Here is a 17,616-nt window from a genome sequence, read left to right on the forward strand (position 1 = left end):
GGCGTTTTGTCACTTTCCATGTCTCACTGCCAGAGAGAAGAACTGATTTTACATTGCTCTCAAACAAGCGCAGTCTATGGACAAAATGGTAAATGAATATTCTGTGAAAACCACAAGACGATGATCTTGTGTCTTATTCCTGAACATTGTCCACATTGGGTGTCTCAATGCTTATGTAATATGGAAGGCAAAAAATACACATCTTCAGTCAAGTTCTACGCACAGAATAATGTACTTTCTGCTCCAATTTGGGAAGGAGTCGATCATTCCGAAAGCGAAACGACGACTTCAGCATAACACAGGATTTCACAAACCAGCAATAACTGCAATGAAATATCTTGTTCCTGAGCGAGAGCCTATGGGAAGAGAAGATAGTGAACCTCTAATCAAGCTATATAAAAAGCTGATGTCAGTTGTGCGCTAGAAAACTGTCAGGAATGCTAGTGAATCCTGTGAAATGTGTAAAAACAATGCATGTGCAAAAGCCATATCAAGAAAATAACCAAAACATTGTGTCTGCCATGCAGTGAAACTGTGAAGTGGACTTCAGATGTGAAATTTGTTACATAAATTTCTTCTGTTCAGTTGTACACCCTATTTATTTTTCGTGAATATTTTTGCTCTTATTGTCAAAAATATACCTGCCCCAAATTAGTTTGAACTTTTAATTTGAACTCAAGATAGAAATTGTGAAAAATTTGAATGCATGAATTCGAAATATGAAAAAGGTACTAGAGAAGAAAATTTCAGTTAGGTTAAGGTAAAATTGGACTTCTATTGTTTCCGAACTCATTGTTTAAATATGTTGTATTTTCAAAATGGACTATATTAATAATTTTCTTTTAAGTATTTTATTATAAATTGTTTTCATTGTTCTTTATAAAGCAATTTCTTCTCGGGGTCTTGGCTGACCCCGCTTGGTAGTTGGTGTTGGTCTTAGAGCTTGGTAGTCTGAAGGTTAAAATGGATAACTGGATGAAAAGTGCAAGTTTGAAATGGAAACAGGCTTTAACAACATCGCAAGTTAGTGTTGTGTCAACAGGTCATTCAGCTTCTAGTGATGTGTGTCAATTCGACAAAAGTTAACAGTGTGTAAAGAAAAGAAAGTAAGATGATAGTTACATTAGGTTTGGATTTTATATATAGGTGACAAGGACTGTCCAAGATCACAGTGTGTTGTTTGTGGCGACATTCTTGCTAACAGTAGTCTGAAACCTTCTCTACTTAAACATCATTTAGAAACTAAACACCCCACCCATGTAAACAAATCTGGTGATTTTTTACACGAAAAGCTAACGAATGGAAAAATGCTTTAACTACTTTTGTATCCGCTGCAAACAGTGACAATGAGAATGCTCTTGAAGCGTCTTATCGCGTTGGCTACAGAAATGCTAAAACTGCAAAACCTCATTCAATAGCTGAAGATTTAGTGCGACCATGTATAAATGATGTAGTACAGTGCATGTTTGGAGAATCTTTCACACAAAAAAGTCAATATGGTACCATTGTCCAACAATAAGATCAACCGCCGGATTAAAGACATGGCAAATTATGTCGAAAATGAGATTTTGGAAAAAGTTTGTACCAGTCATTCTTTTGCGATTCAACTTAACGGATCGACTGATGTTACCAATTAAGCCATTTTGTTACTTTTCGTCCATTATATTAATGGTGAGTCTGTAGAAGAGGAGTTACTATTATGCAAACCCTTAAAAGAGAGAACTACGGGAGGAGATATATTTAAGTTAACCGACGAAAACTTTCGCGAAAATTCAATAGACTGGACTCGCTGTGTAGGCATTTGTTCAGATGGTGTGAAATCTATGACAGGGTGTTATGCTGGGTTTGTTGCCAAAGTGAAATCGGTAGTGCCGAATGCTTCTTGGACACACTGTTGCATTCACAGACAGGCTCTTGTTTCTAAACGCATGCCCGATGGATTGAAATGTGTGCTGGACGATGCAGTGAAAATAATTAATTTTATTAAGGCTCGCCTTACAAATTCCCGCATCTTTGCAGTGCTTTGTGAGGAAATGGGAAGCATTTATAAGTGTTTATTTTCTCACACTGAAGTTAGGTGGCTCCCGAGGTAGAACTATTTCCAGACTATAATATGAGCTTTACGTTTTCCTCACCAGCCATGCCTTTCACCATGCAAAGTGTATGAAAGATGAAATCTGGCTTCAGACTTTAGCTTATTTGGCAGACATTTTCTAAAAAATTAACAATTTAAACTTATCTCTCCAGGGGTCAAATATAAACGTTTATATTGTGCAAGACCATATCGAATCATTCATTAAAAAACTTAATTTTTGGGAAACGTGTTTCAATAGCAACCAAACCGAGTGCTTTGATACCATTCACGACTTCCTGGTGGAAAATCATCTTTCATTGGATGAAAATGTCAAGAACATGGTTAAATAACATTTGAAGTGATTTGAAAAAACCTCCAGAAGATATTTCCCTGATATGTCCAATAACAATTGGATTCGTAATCCTTTCGAAGAGTCAACAATTTTAGAATCCACATTAAAGGCCTAGCGCGCACGAGCGGACTTCTGTCCGTGCGGATATTTCGCCGCGGCGGTAAAAAAAAAAAGCTCTCTTGATTTGAGTGGACGCACGAACGGTGAAAAAACCGCTGTTCTCTCAGTCTACTGTAGCTTTTTTTTTTCTAGTAGGTTATTTTACGACGCTTTATCAACAGCTTATATTATTTAGCGTCTGAATTAGATGAAGGTGATAATGCCGGTGAAATGAATCCGGGGTCCAACACCGAAAGTTACCCAGCATTTGCTCATATTTGCAATTATTTGACTTATTTGAACTGTTGTATTAGTGAAGCGAGGTGAGTCAGTGAAGTTATGGTTTTACAGTGCAGTGAACAGTTCCGATCAGTGATAATTTATAGCGTCAATGAAATGTGTTCTATAGTGTCAGTGAAATGTGTTACAGAGTGTCAGTGAATGTGTGCTAAAGTGTCAGTGAAATGCGTCATAGTGCCACTACAGGGAATGAGATGAGAGTAAAGTGAAAGACTATTGAAACTTATGTAGGACCTATACATAATTATGTAGGTTGTGTTGTAAAATTAGGTGTTTTATTTTATGTTTTATTATTATTGTGTTAAATTGTATTGTGTATACTTATTGTATTGTGTATAAAATTGTATATGTGTTGTAAATTTTATTATGTATTGTAAATTTTATTGTGTATTGCTTATCATTTTAACTGTGTATTGTTAATATTGTATATACCACTGCCACGGGGTGCTTGCCCACTTGCAGTGTAAATAAATACATACATATTGGGTTGAGGGAAAACCCCGGAAAAAACTTCAACCAGGTAACTTGCCCCGACCGGGAATCGAACCCGGGCCACCTAGTCTCGCGGCTAGACTCGCTAACCGTTACTCCACAGGTGTGGACTCTACTGTAGCTCTAGCTGATAACACTCAAGAAGAAAACATTAATTTTGTGGAAAATCTGTAATATTTATATTACGTCTTCGAAAACAGCGAAGAAAGAGAATGTGGGTCCATCCCCTCTTAAGCCAAAGACTACTTAAGGGACATTCATTGTATTGATACGGAATTAAAATTTGGAGCGAGTCTTGATGGGAGTCCACCTGTATGTAGGCCTAGGCAGCAATTTCGCACTATTCACAAGTACCATATATACAGGGACTCTTGTTTACTGTACAGTATGCGCAGTGTATTATAAGCGAAAGTTAAACAATAAGGGAGCTCCCAATTTTATTTCCATATTATATCCTGAAAAATTTTCTGGATATTTTAGATGAGTAAAAATTCATTCAACGTACTCGTATTATTTAACTTCATACAGCCACACATAGCTTATCAGGATACAAACAATTATGAGAAAGGCAGTAGCACCAGAAGAAAGACTAGCAGTCACCGTAAGGTTAACTATATTTATATTTGGTTTCATATATAAGGCAAGTTATTTAATATGTTTATGTTAATGCAGTTCGAATAAGATTGACTTGATAAGAGCACTGTTCTGTCACTAGGCGACAATGAAAGACCACTGGGTGTAGCCTACTGCAGGACGGCGTTGGTTCGGAATTGGGTACATACATGTTGAAAAATATATTGCTGTAGAATTGTAGATGAAGTCTGTTTTGTCTGAGGAGTCTGAATCTGTTGAAGTGGAACCATCTGCACGGGTTGAATCAAATGTGTACACTAATTATGTGGTGGCATTCCAGATGAACTAACACATTTGAAGGATAGGGGAAGTGAGAATTGATATGCATAAATGTGTTTTGATATACTGCATTACTGCCGGAACTGGATTAGCTATTTCGTTGAAAAATGAATTTCTGTAATACTTGAAAAATTTCCACTTTTACTGTCAATATTTGTTGTGGTGAAAGTTTTCGAAAAGTCGGCAATAATGAGAGCAAGAAAGATTTATCTTTATCAATTTCTTCTGTTCTACTATCCTTCAGAATTTGTAGGTAGGATTCTTTGAAATTAGGCTTCCTAGACATTAATTTCTTTTGTCTCTTTATTTCCTTACTTGTCGAAGACTTTCCATTGCGTAGGGATAATATATCACAACTGCATCATTAAGCTGTTGTTTTGCAGCTCGTGTGCATACTAACATATTCTGACACGTGTTTCATAATATTGCGCGGTTGGCGCTCCGCTCGGAAAATAGAGCATGTTGCGTTTTTAAAACCGCTGCTGTAAAATATCCGCTCTGAGTTCACATCAATTTAAAGCAATGTGTTCTATCAAAGCGGTTTTCTAACCGCGGCGGATAAGCGGACGAAAAACCGTCCGTGCGCGCTAGGCCTAAGCGTAGGTGAAAAAGAGCAGTTTCTTGAAATTTCCACTGATTTTCAATTACAGAAAAGTTCTAAATCTTTGTCATTAATTGGTTATTGGTTGAGTTTAAAGGAGTTACCAGTGTTAGCGAATAAAGCCATAATGGCTTTATTACCCTTTTCAGCCACATATTTGTTCGAAAAGTCGTTTTCTTCATATGCCTATTTAAAAAATAAATACAGTAACAGATTTTGTGCTGAAAGTGATTTCAGACTTTATTTAACTCCTGTGGTTCCTGACTTCAAAGGTGTGTGCCATGGAAAGCAGGCGCACCTTCTCGCTGAATTCCAAGGAAGAGGTGAGTAATTACTAGACTTCGTGGAATTGCCACGAGAATCGTAAGGTTTACTACGCACGCGGTATAGACTGTATGAGAAGGGGACGTGCGATGGACGGAGTATGCCTCTGATGTAAACAATGAGCAGTATACTGCGGTTACAATAAAACTTCTATTCTGCATTCAAGAAATATAATGAATGATCATTGAAGTAGGAAATGTCTAAACATGTAAATACACAATTATTTTGTAGTGAGATATATTAACTCTTAAAATTTAATGTAATATACTAACATCATCCTTGAATATGTGCAGTGAAGAGTTACGTACATTTTGAGCGACTGCCAAAGTGAACCTCCTCCGATGGTCACTCAAACAGTTTTTATATTGGGAAAATGTACGTTCAACATCACACTATGTAATAGGAGCATATTTGAAGAACGGAAAGTCTCTACTTTTTAGTACACCAATTTCAGACGTCTAGTCGTGACCTGATAGTACATCATTTATAATACGAAGTTGTAAATAGGCAGAATTTTTAGCAATAATGTTTCTCAACTTACATTTCACTTTTTCTGAAATTAGTTAATTGTTATTTTGGATAACGGTTTGTGATACTTTATACACTATATTAAGGGCTTCTGAGAGTTGTAGTTTAGACGATTCTAATAGGATGATGTTTTGGACACGATTTTAAAATAAGAATCAATGAACAGAATATCTTCCAATAGCTGTTCAGAAGGCAATGATTTTACAGCTGCAACAGCGGAACTGTCTGCGCTATCCAATGCACCAATTACCTCCATTATTTTTCCGTAATATTCTGCATAATAATTAACAGCATCCAACCACGTTTTCCAACGGGTCAAGACTGGCTGCGGGGGTAAGGGTATTCCAGGGGCAATTATTTGTTACAGCAACACTCTCATTATGGCATGTTTGATTGAATTTTTGTCTGCACTGAACAAATGTTAAGCTTTGACTGTTTCAACCACAGTAATGAAAAAACAAGTGCCTACATAATAAATTTCTAAATTATAGACATCAGCTCAAAGAATTTGAGTGACCACAAGGGTCCTGAATACAATAAACATGTACATTAGCTGTAGCTGCTCTATCTATTTGGACCGGTCACAACTCTTAACATGAACTGCTTATACTACGAGACCGGGCGGTCGCTCACCTCTTCTATACTACCGTACATCGGCAACCTGATTGCATGCTGCGTGTGGCAATTGAACGAAGTCTAGTAATTACAATGAAAACTTGTATTTATTATTGCAACTAGGCCTGCACGTTGTGTAACTTTTAAGCCGTAACTAGAGAAACTATAGGTTTTAACCGTTAAGGGTTAAGTTAATTTAAGGTTATTAAACCTTTTGCTTGGAATTAAATTTTATGCATGTCTACTGTATGTGTATATAAAAGTCAGTGGTTCACCCAACTTAGATCGTTGTGGAAGGGATTCGCGAGTAGAAAAAGATTGGGAACCGCTGGTTAACAGAGAATATTCTGTGACATACAGTAACTGTATTATTGCTTGTCACGTGAACATTATATTTCAATATGTAACATTCATAACAATAATTAGCCTATTATATATCAATGTCATCGGTAGCACAGTCGGTATAGCACTGGCCTTCTATGCTCAAGGTTGCGGGTCCGATCCTGGCCCAGGTCGATGGCATTTAAGTGTTTTAAATGCAACAGGCTAATGCCAGTAGATTTACTGGCATGTAAAAGAACTCCTGTGGGACAAAATTCCGGCACACCAGCGACGCTGATATGAGGCGTTCAGAGCTAAAGTGGATCAAGTCACAAATTTAAAAAAATTGAGTTTAATTCATTTTCTGGCTACTTTATGTTGTATCTTTTCCGAAGTGTAGTGGATCAGGTTCTAATTTCAAGAGTTCGCCAGTAAATGGCAGCAGTCACCTTTGCCTCAGAATATTTGTCCAGAAATTTCTTAGTCATAGTGGATCAAATAATTAAAGCGTTGCACCAATTAATATCACACGTATTTCTATCTTATAAATTTTTAATTTGAAGATGGATTCTGATTCAGAAGAGGTTTTTGCCTTTCCAGTATCATCTTGATATTCAAGTTAACCTTGATGGAATTTACCGACGCATTAAAAAGAACCTCAAGTCCACGGTATTTTAGATTTCAGGTGAAAAGAACCCTCAGCAATAAAATTGATGATTCGGACATAATGACACATACAAAATCTTGTTTGGCCTTTCAGAACCATTACTGCAGGGAAAATAATCATGACAGAAAGTATTTCAAAACAAATTTGAATGTGAGAGAAATGTGTGATTTGTACTGTAGAAATTGTGAGTGTGAATGCAAAGAGTCTCTGAAGCAGAAGTTTTACTATCATATCTTTTCATACAAATTTAACTTACATTTTAAACCTCTTGCTAAGGATACATGTAGTCCACGTGACAAAATGGAACTCCACATACAAGCGTGAAAAGTTACAGGCCTAGAAAAATTTGCACCTGCTCAAAGCTAATCAAATTATGAATGTACTTAAAACTAATGAAGCTACAGTTCAGAAACGTACTTTGTTTCCACATTTGACGTAGAAGTAGCACTCCCGTACCCTAATTGACGACATCCTTAGCGTACTACAATAGGAATATGTACATATACAATTTCGGTATCCACTCACTAAACAATCAGAATGGTTACTAAGTGTGGAACGAAACCGAAGGTGGCAGAGTATACCAAGGGGAAGCGGCCGACCTCGTGAAACATATCAAACATAAAGCCAAAAACCATATTCGTAAATCTCTATTCAAACTCATGTACAGGACAAAATGGAAACATAAAGCTGTCTGCTACATTACCACTTTCATTTCTCTCAGACCCTAGATAACAATTGCAGTTCATAAAGCGTCGTAAAATAAACAAATAGAAAAAGATAGACACACATTACCAAAAATTCCTCTTATCGCCACTCATTTCCGCCTAATGACCGACATTTTGGTGTCATAGAGTCAAGATCACGAAAATATCCTCTGATTATTAATATTATTGTGTCCTTCTTTTATTTTATGTATTGTTTATTTTATTCTATTTCTATTGTTATATATTTTGTATTTTGTGTTTGTATAATTTTTTGTACATATTCACAACATGTAATTCTAGATTTACAACATATAAATTAACAATGGAAGAAAAAAATTCAAAGTTTCATTAAAATAAATAAATTTTTACACCTCAAGACTGAGTTGAAGTGATAAAGAATGCGAAGATTAGGAATCCCTTGAATGTAATCGAAGTACTACACCAAATATTTAACTGCCAAAAAACTTGGGAAAATCATGGCCAACAGAAAGAAGATCGATGGTGACAAATCAATTAAGTGGTTAGAAATAAGATGAATGAGATGCGAGCGAATAGAACGTTGGACTTTGCAGTTTAAAACTACTTTGAGCACAATGATAGATTTTTCGAAAGTGTCCATGTCTTATCCAGATACTAAATTTGTGAGACAGCAAGAACCCCTTTACACAGCACCAAGGGCAGACCATAGCGATGAAGACAGATATGATATATCTTTTATAATTCGTCCATATAGTGGAACCAGTGGCCCAAAACCACTTCAAAAACTTGCGGACAGAACCAGTCACAAGGTCGATGGTCTACCAAAATGATTATGCTCTCGGATGACGATATGCCCTTCTATGTCGATTAAAGATGAGCTGAGTTGTAAAAGAACAGACTCGTTGATTTTCTTGCAAAGAACCAATAACAATTCCATTAGTCCCACATTTTGCCATTGTGCCTAGATGATTCATCTTTTTTTTTATTGTATTGGGTTATTTTACGACGCCGTATCAACATCTAGGTTATTTAACGTCTGAATGATATGAAGGTGATAATGCCGGTGAAATGAGTCCGGGGTCCAGCACCGTAAGTTACCCAGCATTTGCTCGTATTGGGTTGAGGGAAAACCCGGAAAAAACCTCAACCAGGTAACTTGCCCCAACCGGGATTCGAACTCGGGCCACCTGGTTTCGCAGCCAGACGCGCTGACCGTTACTCCACAGGTGTGGACTAGATTCATCTTCATGATGAAAAAAATTCAGAGCTAAAATGGATCAAGTCCACTCTTCCTTTCTCAAAATATGATTAAGCGTTAACAAACAAATTTGCAGCTGATACATAATTTCCTACATTGAAGTTGATAACTCTAAAGCAATGTTGGACAATAAAATTATTGCTAGTCAAATTAGATAATTCACTAGAGCAAGTTAACTTTAAGCCAAATTATCTCAAAACTATATGCAATGGATTGATCCACTTTAGAACTGAGCGCCTAATATAACCTCTGCAATTGCAAGGGTCGTTAAAGAAACCATCATTTAAAAAAATAATAATAAATCAACGTCTAATATTCTGTTTCTCATGATATTAAACAGCTGATGACAAATGAATATTAGTACTAAGACAATATTATCAACGGGGCACACCAAAATGTTAAATAGGTGGATGGTGTCAATGACTATGCAATAGTAATACTGTATACTGAATTAATCAATTATATGTGATATCCTCGTAATAATTTATAAAATTCATGAAAATATCATATTTTACATGATTGAATACAAATATAAATATAATAATTATAATGACTTACTCCAGAAAAAAATTTTATATCCGGAATATGTATGAGAATACCTATTCAGAATACTAACATTGTATCTCACATAGCCTAATACAGTACGGTATATAAATTTGTTAGGAAGTAACAATTGTAACTGAAGATACAGTTTTATTGTAATATGTGAGAGATTCGCAATTATTGAGTTACAGTAGAGTAATAATAAGACTTTACATACAATTGTGGAGGTTTAGAGTTGCAATGATAGTACTGAAAGAAAAAGAAACAATTTAAGACCATATTAATTAGTATAACTCAAAACCATAAAAAATTGAGTTACCGTACAATACGATGAAAGAGTAATGGAACGGAGAAATATTCTCTTCGGCACCGGTATTTGAACCCGGGTTTTCAGCTCTACGTGCTGATGCTTTATCCACTAAGCCACACCGGATACCCATCCCGATGTCGGACAGAATCGTCTCAGTTTAAATTCCAACTCTTGGGTTCCCTCTAGTGGCCGCCCTCTACACTACGTCATAGATTCTGAGACGATTCTGTCCGACACCGGGATGGGTATCCGGTGTGGCTTAGTGGATAAAGCATCAGCACGTAGAGCTGAAAATCCGGGTTCAAATCCCGGTGCCGGAGAGAATTTTTCTCCGTTCCATTACTCTTTCATCGTATGATGACGCAGAATATCTGCATGGAAATATCATATGTACTTCGGTACATTAAAATAATATATTACCGTACAATGTTATTATTTTGGAGGATCGATATGTGGCTGCACACCAAAAAACCATGAGCGCCTTTAAATATGGCCTATCCCCTTTTCATAATATGGAACAAAGGAGATAGTTTAGTAATCTTTATATGAAACGAGTGAAAGTCAGGTTAAGATAAGAAATGTCAGAAGGAAGTGAAATTGGGAGAGGAGTACGTCAACGATGCCCTTTATCAGCTACCCTGTTCATCTACTTGGAGGATTTAGTAAAGAACTGTTTTCAGAATATGGGAGGAGTGATGGTAGGAGGAATAAGAATAATAAAATGCCTAAGGTTCGCTGATGATATGCCGTTGTTAGCAAAAGAGGCCATGTTACTAAAGGATATGCTACTGGAGCTAAATGACAGCAGTGAGCACTACGGAATGAAGATAAATGCAAATAAGACGAAGAGCATGGTCATAGGAAGAAAACTACAGCAGGTAAACTTGCGAGTTCTAAATGAGGCAGTAGAGCAAGTGGACAGATTCAAATACGTGGCAGTAAGATGATTTGCTGCCAGGAAGTCAAAAGGAGGATAGCAATGGCCAAGGAAGCTTTTAATAGAAAAAGGGGCATCTTCTACGGACCTCTGGAAAAAGAACTAGACTAGGAAGAGACTAGTGAAGTCCTTCGTATGGAATGAGGCATTGTATGGGGCAGAAACATGGACATTACGATGAAGAAATGATATACCATTTGATATTCATTCCAAACCAACACATGTATCAATATACAAAATAATGTGTGCACCTGAACGTAACCAACAGTAATAATGACAGCCACACAGTGAACAATTTAATCATGATTGTCTATATTGTATAATTGTATCTACTATATGTTGTTCCATGTACTAATGAATGATCTGATGATGGCATTTAATGCTGAAAACGTTAATCACAATAAAAATGTTAGATAGTTATTAACACTATTTTACCATTTGATGAGCAAATAGACGGCCCTATATATTCATATTTATAACTAAGTGAAGTAGCTATAATGTGCGTTTCATATTTATTTTGAAGTGTTCTACCTCTTTATTACACGTGTTAAATAGAGATAATCATTTTTAGGTTATCTGTACCGATTAATTATTTTCACATCTTAGCTACTTTATAATGTCAACTGACGTCCTATACGAATTTTTCATACTCCATACTACCTTCCCACTGAAAATTAGACGATTTTGTTTCACAATTTTGCGTCAATAGAACCTTCAGTGTCGAGTGCTATAGAAATCTCCTCGGAAAATATTAAGAGGAAATGCCTACATATATGCCCTATAAAAATTCTGTGATTCCAAGGCAAATATGATGGATTAATTTTTGGCAAAAATGAGATTTTGCTGTATGTTGTGCATCCTAATGTTATCTTTATTGTGGCAAAATATGACATGCACATTGTATTTCTATAATTTTCTCTCTAACCAATTGGTATGACCACAGTCTAGTATATACAGTCGCAAAGCTTAGGGTGATTTTTTGCATTTCTCGCGATAGTTGCTAGCCGCTTGAAGCGCTGTGTGTTTTTAGACTGTGTCACTGCCATCGTGATCTAATACAGGCCGTAAGGCAGACCATGTGACTCGCTTAACCCGATCACGAAGGGCGGCGTTTCAACCATATAAATTAATTGGAATGCATAAAAAGTAACATATATTTCTCTAAAATGTAGTGTAATTGCATTAATAAAATTTAAGAAAATGATTAGGAGACACTTCAGACATAATTCCTTGCGAGTTAAGGTGTAATATTATTTTTGGTGTGAAAATTACGTTGTTCGTATGTGTAATAGACCTACCTGCCTTTATTTCGATTAAATATTGCGAAATTATTGTACATTCATTTATGCACGATTCAATAATTTTCAGTTGCACCGCACGATATGTTGAAATTATAGGTTATGTTTACTGTACTAGTTGCCCCTTTCTGTCTAATTGTAATGGTCTCCAATGCCCTGCCATTCATATGGAAATATTATAGGTTACGTTTACTACATCTTATATTCCTAAATTCGCAATTATACATTATAATTAAGCATAATGTCATATATGATACTCCGCACATTCAATTTGTCTGTATTTTAATACTACAATTGAGTATTGAATTATTGTATTTATCTACTACCTAAGAGACGAAGTAACAATTGTACGTACACTAATTTCATAAGAGTGGTATGATAAATTTTCTGTCTTTATCAAGGAAGGTAGATGTGCTATAGCCTATTAAAATCACAATATATATTCTTTTTAATAACCCCTAAAAATAGCTTCCATTCTAAACTTAAAATATTGATGCGAAAAGATTATGTTAACATGTAAAATTCTCTTCACATTAAAATAACACTGTGCCGTATTTCGCATTGTTGTGAAAAGTTGTGTAAACTGTGAGATGTTCGTTATCGGTTGTAATAACTGTAAATGGCTAAAATACAATAACTTGTGTAATAATATGGGACAAGGAGACGTTTGTTGCACTATAAATTCTAAGAAAAAGAGGTCAGAGTTATCCTTCCGAAAGATCCAGGAAGGTGAGTTTATAAAATATAATAGGTTATATACTTTATGAAAATAATATATAAACCTTATGTATTTCATATTTCAATAGTGGAAGGAAGGTGTTAATTTTTCAAAAGAACACGATATCAAAAGTACAATACATTTTATCGTCTGCTAGGGAAAGAGTCTGTGATGAGGCGATAGTAGCGATCCTGGTGGCTAGCAACTATCTATGGATGCATATTTCAACTGTCTATATTTGCATATTTAGTAAGTATTGAGCTTCGCAACTGTATATACTAAACTGTGCTATGACTTTATACAGTCGTTCAAACTTTAAATTCTCGTTCCTGAAAGATTGCAAAAATAACATCATATTTTGTCTTGGAGCAACAGGATTCGTCTCTAAGAAAATGTATTTGTAACATATTACATTCCCTGGCTGATATAAGAAGTTTGTAGCCGGTTATTTAATGACGCTGTATCAGCTACAAGATTATTTAATATCGATGGAATTAGTCATAATGAGATGTCTTTTGAAGAGTATGAGGTCGAAGATTCGCTATGTGATTATCTGACATTCTGCTTACAGTTCGGGAAAACTTGAGAAAACAAAGGCAGTTGATCAGCCGAAGCGGGAATCGAAACCACGCTCATTCGCAGCTCCACATCAGTAGGCAATGGAGCGTGTGATTGAAGCAGTGTTACAGTAGTCTCTATGAATGGATGTAATACTCCTGCGGATCACAATGATGCTGTTGTACAATAAGAGTGTAACCGGACCAAGATCCCTACCTAATGAAGTCAAAGAAAACCTAGACCTACAGGAACAACCGTGTTACGTAAGACGCGCAGTTGCAGTATGAGTATGTAACTTACACTAATAAATATAAAACAAACACTCAACGTTTACTTTGACACAAATTTTAAGGAAGAATTCTCTGGGATAGTCCGAATTCACGTTGGAAATATGAACTAAGTCTGTTACGTGTAACGCATGAAACGTAAATATACAGTACGTATTTCTTTCCAAATTCGTTAGTATTTTTATCCAGATGTAAATAAAAAATTGACATATAGGTCTGTCTAATAACAATATATATATATATATATATATATATATATATATATATATATATATATATATATATAATACACAGCAAGCTCCAGCTAGTAACTTAAACGTACTATTACAAAGATAAACGTACAACAAAAAGAGATTTCTTTTTTTTAATTTGGAGGTTAAACGTGATAAAATACAAAACTTATTTAGCCTATATATTGTACATAACTGCCTGTGCTGTAAATCATCAGTATGTAACTTACCGTTATGTTGCACCGTTCCCTTCGTAATCTGTTCCTACATCTTCAGATTTACACTGAACTTTAATTAAACTGAGTCCACAGAAACTATTTACGTGTACACAAACAGATTCCAACGAACGAATATTGTCAACGAAAACTACAGTACGCACTACACAATAATACTGGTAAACGCAATCTTGAAAAGAGATTGTCTTGATTTTAGCGCATGAACGTAACTACTTAAAGAAATTTAAAACTCTTCCTAGTCTTAAAATAAACTCAGTATCATAATATACGGTAATAATATTTACATTACGGCAGATTCTTCAATCGAATGCAAAGAAACCACTCACAAGTTGTGCGACAGGCGAAATACTGTGCGAAGTCGCTGTGTAGAGATGGCGTTGACATCAGTTTACCAATGGACATATGAATTCACAGGCTGTTTCAAAAGTCATTAAACTCGAAGTTGCTCGAAATATTAACAACTGAAATTTTATATTGTATCAATTGCCTATCATTTGATCACCTCCCCAAAGGTCTTTTTCCCTTCGGCCTTTTAACTAGCACTCTATATGCATTTCTGGATTAACCAATGGCGGGTACTTTGCTTACGTCATATGAATTTAGACCAATTTATATACAGAATCCTTGCCCAGCAGTGTTGCCAACTGGACGGAAATTCCGTTAAAACTGACGGAATTTCAACGTAGCGGACGGGAAAAAAAAAATGGCTTTGACGGGTGACGGATTTTCTGGCGGAATTTACGATTTACATCATCTTTTGACATTTTAAGCCGCTGTCATTTTTAATTCTTTAATTTTTGGGAGATTTTACTTTTTATTTGAACAGCCCTGTCTATTCCGTACTAAGTTTAAGATTCCCCTGTTTCAGATTTCGTCGTAATCAAGTTAGATCTTGGCGAAATATTATTTTAATCAGGATTGGTAAGTAAGTTGTGATATATATATATATATATATATATATATATATATATATATATATATATATAGGGTCTTTTTTTTTAATTTTGACGGATTCTGACGGATTTCCAGGTGTTATACTGACGGGGATATAATTTATGTGTTGGCAACACTGTTGCCCAGGATGCGCCATAGCAGGCTGGGCTACACTACACCCGCGATGAGGTGATAATGGAGATTTGTTGGTATGTCAAAGGGGAACCGGAGATTCCCGGCGAAAACCCCTGTGTTACCTGGACCACGGATTTGCCCAACACAAGTTATAAATCAGGAGTACACCGGGATCGAACCCGGGAAAGTCCAGCGCTCTAACTGCGAGACCACCATGGCGGCTAGTTAATTAAATATTGCAATTCCAATAATTCATTCACGTAACTGTACCGTTACTGTCATTTCACAAATTTTGCGATGCAGATTTTGAGTATTCAGATAAGACTATTGCATTTTAAATATAACGTAATAATAATAATAATAATAATAATAATAATAATAATAATAATAACAATAATAACAATAATAAAGTAAGAGTGAATGCTAATATGATACAGGTGTGCAAAAGTACAGCCTGTAGTATAAATTGTAATCAGGATTTCATGCTAATAAATTTACAGTTACAAAAGAAAGATGCGTGGACAACTTCACATCAGCTAATAATGTCTCGTATAGAAGTGTTAGGCACACATAAATCAGAATGTCACAGTCTGGTGAACAGTACTGAAAAATAGTGGAGCGTGTGGTTTACTTGAGCTACGCGTATCAGTATGCCTAATAATGACGCGAAATCAGACCTATTTCACTTTATCCTGATGACGTAAATATGGCTAAAGATGATAGTGATCGTATTTCTGACAATTCTACAAGCTGGATAATAAATTAATACCTCTGCGATCACATTGCCAAATGAAATTACCACGCAGGCAATAAAAGTCTTTCGTGGCTCCGACTTAAAGGACGTAGAACTTTACACTCCTTGTCATTGCTCTTTCGAATTCTGCACACTTCAACACCAAATTACCTTTCGTCTCGTTTCTCTTATCTATACTCTAACCACGACGTAAATACCAGATCACTTATCTGTGGCGCGTTAAGTATACCTCTTCATAGAACATCTCGTTATTCATCATCTTTTACAGTATCCACCTCGCGACAATGAAATTCCCTGTCACAAAGTATTAGGGGCTGCAAGACAATAAATACTTTTAAAAACAGCTTAAAAGATAACCTTCTTAGCATTTCACTCCGATCATACTGACTTAAACTATCACTGTCTACATTGTTACTCCTTCCTTTAGACATGCATCCTGATAGTGCTGTATTTTCAAAATTGTCTCATAATAATCTCTTTCTATTATCTAACATTATTTGAAATATATTAACATTCTATGTATTTTAGCTTAATTCTGCTACATAGTTTGTATTTCAGTGTTTAATTAATAGTTCATAGTATTTTGTTGTTTAATTCGTAAATAACTCTTGTATACATGTAGCTCTTACCTAAATCAAATTGTTGAATTCTTTGTATGTATGTATACTTTTTGCTGGTTGAGTGGAAGAGAAGGCCTTACGGCCTTAACTCTGCCAGCTAAAATAAATTATTATTATTATTATTATTATTATTATTATATTAATTTTCGTAAAAGTTTATTCCGTGAAACTACCGTTAACTGAGAGAGTAAGAACTTACTGCCTTGCGACATTTTATTAATGCACGAACACTATAAATCGCGTTAGAAATACACACACAGCTAAATTAAATTTAAAACTTAACTCAAAATAATTCTATCTCCACCAACACAAAATAACTACGAAAAGAATAGCCATGACATAACACCAATACTTGCTGTAGCTACCACAGTAACGAAGATTCAATCCTTCCGAACAAAAAAGCTGGCTACTGCGTGCTCACGTCAATGATAGGTCGCGACTAGTCAGCATGGACTCTGGGTGGCTGGTTTTAGCGGTTGTCATAGTGACGCCTTGAAGCAACACCACCTAGACCTGTATGTAGGTGGTGTTGCTTCAAGGCGTCACTATGACAACCGCTAAAACCAGCCACCCAGCCATACAGGTCTAGGTGGTGTTGCTTGAAGCCGCTGAACTGCCAATTACCTTTATGTACAAAAACCTGGTTTCTATTCACAAAAACTTTAGGTTTACAACGGCGCGCCGCGGCGGTCGAAACACTTGTCTCTAAGTCCGACAAAAGTTTTATGAACGCCGTCTTACTTTTCTACAGGACATATGGCAGCCTTAATGAACTTAGAAAGCATGATTTTTTTTTATTTTATTGGGTTATTTTACGACGCTGTATCAACA

General features: G+C 35.8%; 1 long non-coding RNA gene across 1 annotated transcript in view; it reads right to left on the reverse strand.

Moving 5' to 3' along the window:
* The window catches only part of LOC138711562 (uncharacterized), a 394,119-nt gene extending 377,268 nt beyond the window's left edge, over window positions 1-16,851 (reverse strand). The window contains exon 1 of the long non-coding RNA XR_011335383.1: window positions 16,795-16,851. This is a non-coding gene — a long non-coding RNA (uncharacterized lncRNA). The remainder of the gene's footprint in view (window positions 1-16,794) is intronic.
* Between the last annotated feature and the right edge of the window lie 765 nt (window positions 16,852-17,616).

This window comes from Periplaneta americana, chromosome 13 (genome assembly GCF_040183065.1).
Source record: "Periplaneta americana isolate PAMFEO1 chromosome 13, P.americana_PAMFEO1_priV1, whole genome shotgun sequence".
Taxonomy (NCBI): domain Eukaryota; kingdom Metazoa; phylum Arthropoda; class Insecta; order Blattodea; family Blattidae; genus Periplaneta; species Periplaneta americana.